Consider the following 11,935-nt stretch of genomic DNA (forward strand, 5'->3'; position numbering starts at 1 on the left):
CTCACAGCTCCCGGGGCTCAGCTTTGGATTTGGCCCTGCCTCTGCGTTTAGGTAGCCGGAGGGCGTCTGTTCTTCGCTCAGACAGGACGGGGTTAAAGGAGCAGCTGCTTCGAGGACTCTGGCTCACTCAGGCCGTGGGTAGGGAGGGGTATGGAGTGTGGGGCGAGCCTGCGGCAGCAGAGGCCAGCATGATGCACCAGCCTGCGGAGCGCCATGCGTTCTCCCGGGGAAGTTGTCCCTGGATCCCAGGACCCTGGCAGTGGCGGGCTGCACAGCCTCCCCGGGAGCGGGGTGTGGATAGTGACCTGTGCTCACACACAGGCTTCTTGGTGGCGGCAGCAGCAGCCTTAGCGTCTCGTGCCCGTCTCTGGGGTCTGAGCTGTTAGCCGCTGCTCACGCCCATCTCTGGAGCTCCTTTAAGCAGCGCTCTTTATCCCCTCTCCTCGCGCACCAGGAAACAAAGAGGGAAGAAAAAGTCTCTTGTCTCTTTGGCAGGTCCAGACTTTTCCCCGGACTCCCTCCCGGCTAGCCGTGGTGCACTAACCCCCCGCAGGCTGTGTTCAGTCCTCTCCCTGCGCTCCGACCGAAGCCCGAGCCTCAGCTCCCAGCCCCGCCCACCCCGGCAGGTGAGCAGACAAGCCTCCTCAGACAAACCTCTCGGGCTGCTGAGTGCCGGTCGTCACTGATCCTCTGTGCGGGAATCTCTCCGCTTTGCCCTCCACACCCCTGTTGCTGTGCTCTCCTCCATGACTCTGAAGCTTTCCCCCTCTGCCTCCCGCAGTCTCCACCCGCGAAGGGGCTTCCTAGTGTGTGGAGACCTTTTCTCCTTCACAGCTACCTCCCACTGGTGCAGGTCCCGTCCCTATCCTTTTGTCTCTGTTTATTCTTTTTTCTTTTGCCCTACCCAGGTACGTGGGGACTTTCTTGCCTTTTGGGAGGTCTGAGGTCTTCTGCCTGCGCTCAGTAGTTGTTCTGTAGGAGTTGTTCCACGTGTACATGCATTTCTGGTGTATCTGTGGGGAGGATGGTGATCTCCGCGTCTTACTCTTCCGCCATCTTCCCCGATCTCTCCCTACAATACAGTATTGTTAACTATACTCACCCTGTTGTACATGAGTTCTCTGGAATTTATTCATCTTATAACTAAAAGTTTGTACACTTTGACCAACATCTCCCTATTTCCCCTACACCCAGCGCCTGGTAACCATCAGTCTACTCTCTGTTTCTATGAGTTTTATGTTTTTAGATTCCACATATAAGTGAGATCATATAGTACTTGTTTTTCTATGTCTGACTTTCTCATGTAGCATAATGCCCTCAACGTCAATCCACGTTGACACAGATGGCAGAATTTACTCATTTCTCATGGCTGAATAATGTTCTGTTGTATGTATATACCACATCTTCTTTACCCGTTCATCCGCTGATGGACACTAAGGTTGTTTCCATATCTTGGCTATTGTGAATAATGCTGCAATAAAATGGGAGTGTTGATATCTGTTCAATATCTTGTTTTCATTTCCTTTGGAATATACAAAGAAGTGGGATTGCTGGATCATATGATAGTCCTATTTTTAATTTTTGAGGAAGCTCCATACTGTATTTTTAGTGGCTGCACCAATTTACATTCCCACCAACAGTGCACAAGGACTCCCTTTTCTCCACATCCTTGCCAACACTTATCTCCTGTCATCTTGATGATAGCCATTCTAACAGGTGGAAGGTGACATCTCATTGTAGCTTTGATTTGCACTTCCTTAATAATTAGTGATGTTGAACATCTGTTCATGTACCTGTTGGCCATTTGTATGTCCTCTTTGGGAAAAGAAAAGTCTATTCAGGTCCTCTGCCCATTTAAAAATTACATTATTTGCTTTTTTGCTATTGAGTTGTATGAGTTCCTTATACATTTTGGATATAAAACCCTTATCTTTTTGGTTTGCAAATATTTTCTCCCATTCCACAGCTTGCCTCTTTATTCTGTCAATTGTTTCTTATGCTGAGCAGAAGCTTTTTATTTTGATGTAGATCCACTTGTATATTTTTATTTTCTTGCTTGCACTTTTGGTATCATACCCCCAAAGTCAGTATATTATACACCTGTAACATATAATGTTGTACAGCAACTATGCTTCAATTAAAAAATTTTAAAAGAGCTAAGATTATAAAACTTCTAAAAAAAAGGAGAAAATCTTAGTGACCTTGGATTTCACAAAAATTTCTTGATTACAGCACAAAAAAACAAACTACAAAAGAAAAAATAAATAAATTGAACTTCAAAATTAAAACATTTTGCTCTTTCAAAGACACTGTTAAGAAAATGAAGAAGTAAGTGAGAGCCTGGGAAAATATAATTTGCAAAACACATACCCAACAAATGACTTGTAACTAGAATATATAAAAAGCTCTGACAACCTAATAAAAGGAAGATCAACAGTGCTCATTTCAGTGATACAGAGAAGATTAGCATGGCCCCTGCACAAGGATAACATACAGATTCATGAAGCATTCCATATTTTTCAGTTATAAGGTAAATAAGTACTAGGGAGGTAGTGTACCGCATGATAAATATAATTATCATTGCTGTATGTTATATGTGAAAGTTGTTAAGAGAGCAAATCTTGAGTTCTCTTCACAAATACAAATTTTTTTTCTTTTTCTTTTATTTTGTATCTGTATGAGATAATGGATGTTCACTAAACTTATTGGGGTAATCATTTCATGAAGTATGTAAGTCAAATCATTATACTGTACATCTTAAACTTATACAGTGCTGTATATTAATTGTATTTCCATCAAACTAGAAGGAAAAAAAATTTTAATAGAAAAAAGCTCACAAAAAATAAATCTCCAGGTTCAGATGGTTTCACTGAAGAATTTACCCAACATTCAGAAAATAATACCAATTTTACATAATGCCTTCCAGAAAATGGAAGAGGAGGAAACATTACTTATTTTTAGACTAATATTACCCTGATACTTCTCATTGAGTGTCATTATATCTAATACATTTTCACTTATTTGGTATTACACATCTATTATGGATGAAGACAACCCGAGTAGGTCTGTCTCTTAGAACTGGCCTTATATACTGAACAAACACCCCCTGGGTGAAGACACAATAGGAGTGGCTCTATGCCTCCCCACCTGGCTTTTGCAGAAGTGACCCAACCATAATGACTTATGTATGTATCTCTGAAAACTGAAACTATGTGAAGCAAGCTGAAGAGGGACTAGCCTCAGCTTTGACCCTTTATCTCTGCACCATGTTGGGAGGGAGAAGAGGAAGACTGCTAGAGAGTCCTGTGGCTGGAACTTTTGCACTCAGGAGGGCAGTTTCTGAGGGTCTGGACACGATGTGGGAAAGGATTCCACATGACTGTAGACCACATGACGTGCTGGATGCCCCCCAGAGAGAATTCCTTTTGCCTTTGGTAAACCCTTGCCCCACTTTCCTCAGCCCCACACCAAGTCATATTCCAGCATCTGGCAGAGGCTGCACCTTTACTCTTGGACAGCCTACCCTCGGCTCTGCATCAGAGATTTGCCTTCTGAGGAGATTACTGGCCTGAATTATCCATGGCCTGCTAAGGTCCCACTGGCAGTCGGCTGGCACTTCTGGATGAAAGGGGTATTCTGTTTGGAAGACAGTGCCTGCTTGGGGGGTGGTGGCGACCAGACGTAAAAGACACCATTGCCCATGGCCTGAGACGATTTTAAAAGAGAATCTTGTGCTTAAGTTGTCCCAAACCACAAGCAACTACGCCTGGCACTCTTTTTTTTTTTTTTTTGCAGATGAGAGCATTTATTGAGCTAAGCCCCCTTCTTAGGACTTTGCCTGTACTGTCCGTTTCTTCAAGGGCCCTATGAGGTAGGTGCTCCCATTGCCCCATTTTGCAGATGAGGAAACCGAGGCACAGAGAGGTGTGTCACTGGCTCAAGGTAGAGTGGAGAACAGGTTCCTGCTCTGAGTCAGGAAGTCACCTACTCTATGGGAAGTGGTGGGGTTGGGCTCCAAGCCCACCCTGCTGTCGGCCGAGGCCTGGAGTGTGGTGTAAACCTGGGCTTCTTCCTGCGGGGGCTGGAAGGATGTGCCTGGGTGCAGTGCTGGGGCCTGGGAAGCTCCCAGATTTGAGCCAAGTTCACCCAGGCTATGCCCTCCCCACAGGCCTCAGCCTACCTGAAACAGAACAAGTACCAGCAGGCGGAGGAACTGCACAAAGAAATCCTCAGCAGGGAGGCCCTGCCTGCCCCTCTTGGTGAGCCCCCAGCCCCTCCCCTCTGCCCCAGGGGGCTCCTCAGCATCCCCACCACAATGGCCCCATCTGTTCCCCAGGAGCCCCCAACAAAGGCACAGCTGGTGATGCAGAACAGCAGGTGAGGACATACGCCTGGCACTCTTACTCTCCATCTTCCTCACACCAGATAACCTGCCGCTTGCCAAGACCAACTACTAGTTCTTCTTGCTCCTGGGCTTCTGGTATTAACAAAGGACTGGAAGTACAATGCGCAGGCTTGGGCTTCAGAGCACCCACCCCTTGCGTGGTTTTGGTCCAATCACCAGCAGAGGGGACGGAAAGACACGCGAGAGGACCTTCAGAAAAAAACGCTGGATCGTGGCGGGAACTTCAGGAATGTCCAAACTGGGGGCTCCATGAGCAATGGACTGGACTGAGCAGGTTAAGGGTAAGGAGAGTGGGTGGCCACGGAGGACCTCCCTCTAGTGACAAGTTTGGGAGGTGGGCAAGGAAAAATAGTCTGGACCTCATACCTGGCAGAGACAAACTTAGGCGTGAGGGATGTAGTTAAAGAAGGAAGCTTTCTCTGGATAAAATACTAATACTATGAAAAATGAATTTTAAAATAATGGCATATTAAGCTTTTTATTATGAAAAGTGAAGAGAATAAACTAATAGAAACCAAAATAATAACAACCTAGATTATTTAAAATAACTATATTGGAGTATAGTTGACATACTATAAGCTGCATTTAAAGCCTATGATTTGGGGCTTCCCTGGTGGAGCAGTGGTTGAGAGTCTGCCTGCCGATGCAGGGGTCACGGGTTCATGCCCCAGTCCGGGAAGATCCCACATGCTGCGGAGTGGCTGGGCCCGTGAGCCATGGCCGCTGAGCCTGTGCATCCTGAGCCTGTGCTCCGCAACGGGAGAGGGCACAGCAGTGAGAGGCCCGCGTACCACACACACACAAAAAAAAGCCTATGATTTGATAAATTCTGATGTATGTATACACCTGAAAACCATGAGCAAAACAAGGAATACACTCACATTGTTCGTTTTTTTAAAAAAAATAAATTTATTTATTTATTTTTGGCTGCGTTGGGTCTCCGTTGCTGCACGCGGGCAAGGGCTTTCTCTGGTTGCGGCAAGCTGGGGGCTACTCTTTGTTGCGGTGCACAGATTTCTCATTGCAGTGACCTCTCTTGTTGCAGAGCACAGGCTCTAGGCACGCGGGCTTTGGTAGTTGTGGCACGTGGGCTCAGTAGTTGTGGCTTGCGGGCTCCAGAGCGCAGGCTCAGTAGATGTGGCACACGGGCTTTGTTGCTCCGCAGCATGTGGAATCTTCCCAGACGAGGGCTCAAACCCGTGTCCCCTAATTGGCAGGCAGACTCCCAACCACTGCACCACCAGGGAAGCCCACATTGTTCGTTTTTGTAGTTCACCCTCCTCTCTATCCACCATCCACAGCCACTGATCAGCTTTCTGTCACTGGAGATCAGTTTGAAATTTTGACATTTTTAAAATAAGTGGAACAATGAAATACGCATTCTTTGGTCTGGCTTCTTTCACCAGCATAATCATTTTGAAATTCATTCATGGTCATATCAATAGCTCGTTCCTTTTTACTCCCGAGTAGTAAGCCATTGTATAATATACAACAATTTGTTCAGGTGTTCTTTTATTTTTTTTAAACATCTTTATTGGAGTATCTTTATTGGAGTATAATTGCTTAACAATGGTGTGTTAGTTTCTGCTTTATAACAAAGTGAACCAGTTATACATATACATATGTTCCCATATCTCTTCCCTCTTGCATCTCCCTCCCTCCCACCCTCCCTATCCCACCCCTCTAGGTGGTCACAAAGCACCAGCTGATCTCCCTGTGCTATGCGGCTGCTTCCCACTAGCTATCTCTTTTACTTTTGGTAGTATATATAAGTCCATGCTACTCTCTCACTTCGTCCCAGCTTACCCTTCCCCCTCCCTATGTCCTCAAGTCCATTCTCTACGTCCGCATCTTTATTCCTGTCCTGCCCATAGGTTCTTCATAACCATTTTTTTGGTTAGATTCCATATATATGTGTTAGCATACGGTACTTGTTTTTCTCTTTCTGACTTACTTCACTCTGTATGACAGACTCTAGGTCCATCCACCTCACTACAAATAACTCTATTTCATTTCTTTTTATGGCTGAGTAATATTCCATTGTATATATGTGGCACATCTTCTTTATCCATTCATCTGTCGATGGACACTTAGGTTGCTTCCATGTCCTGGATGTTGTAAATAGAGCTGCAATGAACATTGTGGTACATGACTCTTTTTGAATTATGGTTTTCTCAGGGTATATGCCCAGTAGTGGGATTGCTGGATCGTAAGGTAGTTCTATTTTTAGTTTTTTCAGGAACCTCCATACTTTTCTCCATAGTGGCTGTATCAATTTACATTCCCACCAACAGTGCAAGAGGGTTCCCTTTTCTCCACATACTCTGCAGCATTTATCATTTGTAGATATTTTGATGCTGGCCGTTCTGACCAGTATGAGGTGATACCTCATTATAGTTTTGATTTGCATTTCTCTATTGATTAGTGATGTTGAGCATCCTTTCATGTGTTTGTTGGCAATCTGTATGTCTTCTTTGGAGAAATGTCTATTTAGGTCTTCTGCCCAGTTTTAGATTGGGTTGTTGTTTTTTTGATATTGAACTGCATGAGCTGCTTGTAAATTTTGGAGATTAATCCTTTGTCAGTTGCTTCATTTGCAAATATTTTCTCCCATTCTGAGGGTTGTCTTTTCATCTTGTATATGGTTTCTTTTCCTGTGCAAAAGCTTTTAAGTTTCATTAGGTCCCATTTGTTTATTTTTGGTTTTATTTCCATTATTCTGGGAGGTGGATCAAAAAAGATCTTGCTGTGATTTATGTCATAGAGTGTTCTTTCGGGCTTCCCTGGTGGCGCAGTGGTTGAGAGTCCGCCTGCTGATGCAGGGGACACGGGTTCGTGCCCCGGTCCAGGAAGATCCCACATGCCACAGAACGGCTGGGCCTGTGAGCCGTGGCCACTGAGCCTGTGCTCCACAACGGGAGAGGCCACAACAGTCAGAGGCCCGCGTGCCAAAAAAAAAAAAAAAGAGTGTTCTTTCTATGTTTTCCTCTTAGAGTTTTATAGTGTCTGGTCTTACATTTAAGTCTTTAATCCATTTTGAGTTTATTTTTGTGTATTTTGTTAGGGAGTGATTTAATTTCATTCTTTTAAATGTAGCTGTCTAGTTTTCCCAGCACCACTTATTGAAGAGACTGTCTTTTCTCCACTGTATATCCTTGCCTCCTTTGTCATAGATTAGTTGACCGTAGGTGCGTGGGTTTATCTCTAGGCTTTCTATCCTGTTCCATTGATCTATATTTCTGTTTTTGTGCAAGTACCATATTGTCTTGATTACTGTAGCTTTGTGGTAGAGTCTGAGGTCAGGGAATCTGATTCCTCCAGCTCCGTTTTTTGTGTTTTTTTTGTCCCCTCAAGATCGTTTTGACTCTTTGAGGTCTTTTGTCTCCATACAAATTTTAAGATTTTTTGTTCTAGTTCTGTGACAAATGTCACTGGTAGTTTGATAGGGATTGTATTGAATCTGTAGATTGCTTTGGGTAGTATAGTCGTTTCCAAAATATTGATTTTTCCAATCCAAGAACATGGTATATCTATCTCCCCATCTGTTTGTGTCATCTTTGATTTCTTTCATCAGTGTCTTATAGTTTTCTGGTATAGTTCTTTTACCTCCTTAGGTAGGTTTATGGAATCCTTCCTTGTGGTTCCTTCTTTATATCTTTTCGTTTAGAAGATATTTTCTGCTAGTCTTCAGGATTTTGACATTGATAGTTGCTCTGTAAATAGTTGTAGTTTTGGTGTGCCTGTGGGAGGAGGTGAGCTCAGGGTCTTCCTCTCCACCATCTTGGCCACCTCCCACAGACTTAGTGTTTAAACTGCCCCAGCAGTCTTTACCTTGGTCCCTTACACTCACCCATTATTGGAGAAGGCAATAACACTACCGCTTTCAGCTGCCTTTCTCATCTTTTTTTTTTTTTAACATCTTTATTGGGGTATAATTGCTTTACAATGGTGTGTTAGTTTCTGCTTTACAACAAAATGAATCAGTTATATATATACATATGTTCCCATATCTCCTCCCTCTTGTGTCTCCCTCCCACCCTCCCTATTCCACCCCTCTAGGTGGTCACAAACCACCGAGCTGATCTCCCTGTGCTATACGGCTGCTTCCCACTAGCTATCTACCTTACGTTTGGTAGTGTATACATGTCCATGCCTCTCTCTCGCTTTGTCACAGCTTACCCTTCCCCCTCCCCATATCCTCAAGTCCATTCTCTAGTAGGTCTGTGTCTTTATTCCTGTCTTACCCCTAGGTTCTTCATGACATTTTTGTTTCTTAAATTCCATCTTGACTTATTGTGTTTTCCACTGAATATCTGCTATCTTGTTCTTCTCATGTCTTAGGTCCATCAGATTCTGTGCCATTATTTCCTTGTTTTACTGTCACACAGATGCCAACAGGTCCTGTGGCTAGTGGTGATTTGCGTCCACCTATGTGCATTTTAAGGTCTATGTGAATAGTGTATCATCATGCTGCATTATAAATGTTGATGGTAATACTTTTTTTCGCTATCTAGTTGTTTTGTTTCTAAGCATAGATTAAGAGAGATTGATAGACCATGTTAGCACCATCACCACTTTCTGATTCTGTCACCTAGATTTCGTTCTTGTTAAGTTTACCATATTTTTATACAACTATTTTTTAAGTGTTTAAAAGTAAATAATTATAGAATCCTTTTGATTTCCTCTGAAATATTTTAGTATTTTTTTTAAATAAAAGAACATTTTCCTCAAGAAGAATCATACTACTACCACAACTGAAAAACATAACAATCCCCCAATATCCTCATCTTTCAAGCAGCCCCTATATAGATTTCCTCTCTTGTCCTCACAATCGCTTTCACAAGTGAGATTTTTTCAAACCAGTGTCCACATGTTGCATAGAGTCTTTTAAGAATTTCTTAATCAAGAATGTCTATTGGGACTTCCCTCGTGGTGCAGTGGTTAAGAATCCACCTGCCAATGCAGGGGACACGGGTTCGAGCCCTGGCCCAGGAAGATCTCACGTGCCGTGGAGCAACTAAGCCCGTGTGCTACAACTACTGAGCATGCGCTCTAGAACCCGTGAGACAACTACTGAGCCCGTGTGCCACAACTACTGAAGCCTGCGCACCTAGAGCCTGTGCTCCGCGATAAGAGAAGGCACTGCAGTGAGAAGCCCATGCACCGCAACAAAGAGTAGCCCCACTCGCCACAACTAGAGAAAGCCCACGTGCAGCAACAAAGACCCAACACAGCCAAAAAATAAAATTAATTAATTAATTTTTAAAAAATTGATATAAAAAGAAAGAATCTGCCTGCCAATGCAGGGGACATGGGTTCAAGCCCTGGTCCAGGAAGATCCCACATACCATGGAGCAACAGCCTGTGCGCCACAACTACTGAGCCTGTGCTGTAAAGCCCACAAGCCACAACTACTGAGCTCGTGCACCACAACTACTGAAGCCCGTGCTCCCTAGAGCCCACTTGCCACAACTACTGAGCCCACGTACTGCAACAACGGAAGCCTGCGTGCCTAGAGCCTGTGCTCCACAACAAGAAAAGCCACTGCAATGAGAAGCCTGCGCACCACAACAAAGAGTAGCCCCTGCTCGCCACAACTAGAGAAAGGCTGCGTGCAGCAACGAAGACCCAATGCAGCCAAAAAAAAAAAAAAAATTAAAAAATAAAAGAATGTCTACTATCACAAATATATTTTTCCTTTTATTTTTGGATTATGATTTTTCTCCTATGGAATTAATAGCTAGTGTATTTTGTTTTAGATAATTTCGGAAAATTGCTATTCAGAAAAGGTAGAGCATTGCAAAATAGGATCCTATAACCATCTCCCATAATTATATTCCATCCTTCAGAAGATATGCCATTATAATCATTACTAAAACATTTCAAAGAGAAGTAGAGAGAATAATGTATAATGAAGCCCTTTGCACTTTCAACAGTCATTGACTTACTGCCTTTCTTGTTTTCATCAATTCCTCTACACTCCCTTTAAAGCACTATAATTAAAAATATTTTATTACATCTTTTCTACTTTCCTGAGCAGATGTCATAAAATAATGACACCATTCTAGGGAAATACATGAGAATACACTAAGCCATATCTTGTGACTCTAGAAATGAGATGGGGAGTATAATGGGCTGAGGGCTGAAGGTCACATCTGTTGCCAACCCTACACTGAGAAATGGTTGCACCTACCAACTGTAAAAAGAAATTTTTGGAACAATCATGAACATTTGTATAGGTTTAGGTTTGGGATGATGTTAAGGAATGTTCTTGGCCGTTATAAAAAGTTCTGGATTTCTAACAGAATACCTTCAATTTTTAGAGATTCATTCTGAAGTATATGGATCTGAAATATTGGAAAGCCTGGGCTTGTTTTAAAAAGTCCACTAGGGTCCCTTCCTTCTACTTCCAGATGGATTTGGCCCTTTCCTCACTTCCCTCTCATACTCAGAAGATCCTATAATTCTGGTTTTTGCCTCCACAGGGAAATCCAACTCAAAGAAGATAGAAGAGTTTCTAGAGATGGTAGAAAAGCTGCAGCAAGGTCATGCGTCTCCTCGTGCTTGAGTCTGGGTCTGGGGTTTGGGGACATGATTCAGAGTTTCACAATTCAAACCTCAGGAAATTATTCCATTCTACTTTTATTTTAAAATTTAATTCTTTGAGCCAATTCAGAATTCAAGAAGTTAGATAGGATAGATGGCAAATGATTTCCCTAAACTCTTGTCTCCCATTTGCTTTCCCCACAGGTAGTCAAGTAACAACTGTTATTAGATAATTTATGTATCCTCCCAGAGATCTTTTTATATATACAAGTATGGAGAAATATAAATATATATAAATACTTATATATAAATATGTAAATATATATATAAGTATAAATATATATACTTACCCACATTTTTTAATACACAAGTGGCAGAAAACCATGTAGATGGCTTTGCACCTTCCTTTTGTTGTTGTGCTGTGTGACAGAGATGACATGAGCCCAGAGCCCACAGCAGAACTAGGGCAAAGGAATTCTGCCAAGTCCATTCTTAGTTCAAAATGCTGTGGTACAATCCCACTACTGGGCATATACCCTGAGAAAACCATAATTCAAAAAGAGTCATGTACCAAAATGTTCATTGCAGCTCTATTTACAATAGCCCGGAGATGGAAACAACCTAAGTGCCCATCATCGGATGAATGCATAAAGAAGATGTGGCACATAAATGCAATGGAATATTACTCAGCCATAAAAAGAAATGAAATTGAGCTATTTGTAATGAGGTGGATAGACCTAGAGTCTGTCATACAGAGTGAAGTAAGTCAGAAAGAGAAAGACAAATACCGTATGCTAACACATATATATGGAATTTAAGAAAAAAAAAAGTCATGAAGAACCTAGGGGTAAGACAGGAATAAAGACACAGACCTACTAGAGAACGGACTTGAGGATATGGGGAGGGGGAAGGGTGAACTGTGACAAAGCGAGAGAGAGGCATGGACATATATACACTACCAAACGTAAGGTAGATAGCTAGTGG

At 42.9% G+C, this 11,935-nt stretch overlaps 1 pseudogene; it reads left to right on the forward strand.

Moving 5' to 3' along the window:
* Positions 1–2,428: 2,428 nt before the first annotated feature.
* On the forward strand, positions 2,429–2,520 carry LOC114906635 (annotated as a pseudogene).
* Positions 2,521–11,935: the final 9,415 nt, after the last annotated feature.

Source organism: Monodon monoceros, unplaced genomic scaffold, assembly GCF_005190385.1.
Source record: "Monodon monoceros isolate NGI ecotype Baffin Bay Population unplaced genomic scaffold, NGI_Narwhal_1 Super_Scaffold_22, whole genome shotgun sequence".
In the NCBI taxonomy this organism is placed as follows: domain Eukaryota; kingdom Metazoa; phylum Chordata; class Mammalia; order Artiodactyla; family Monodontidae; genus Monodon; species Monodon monoceros.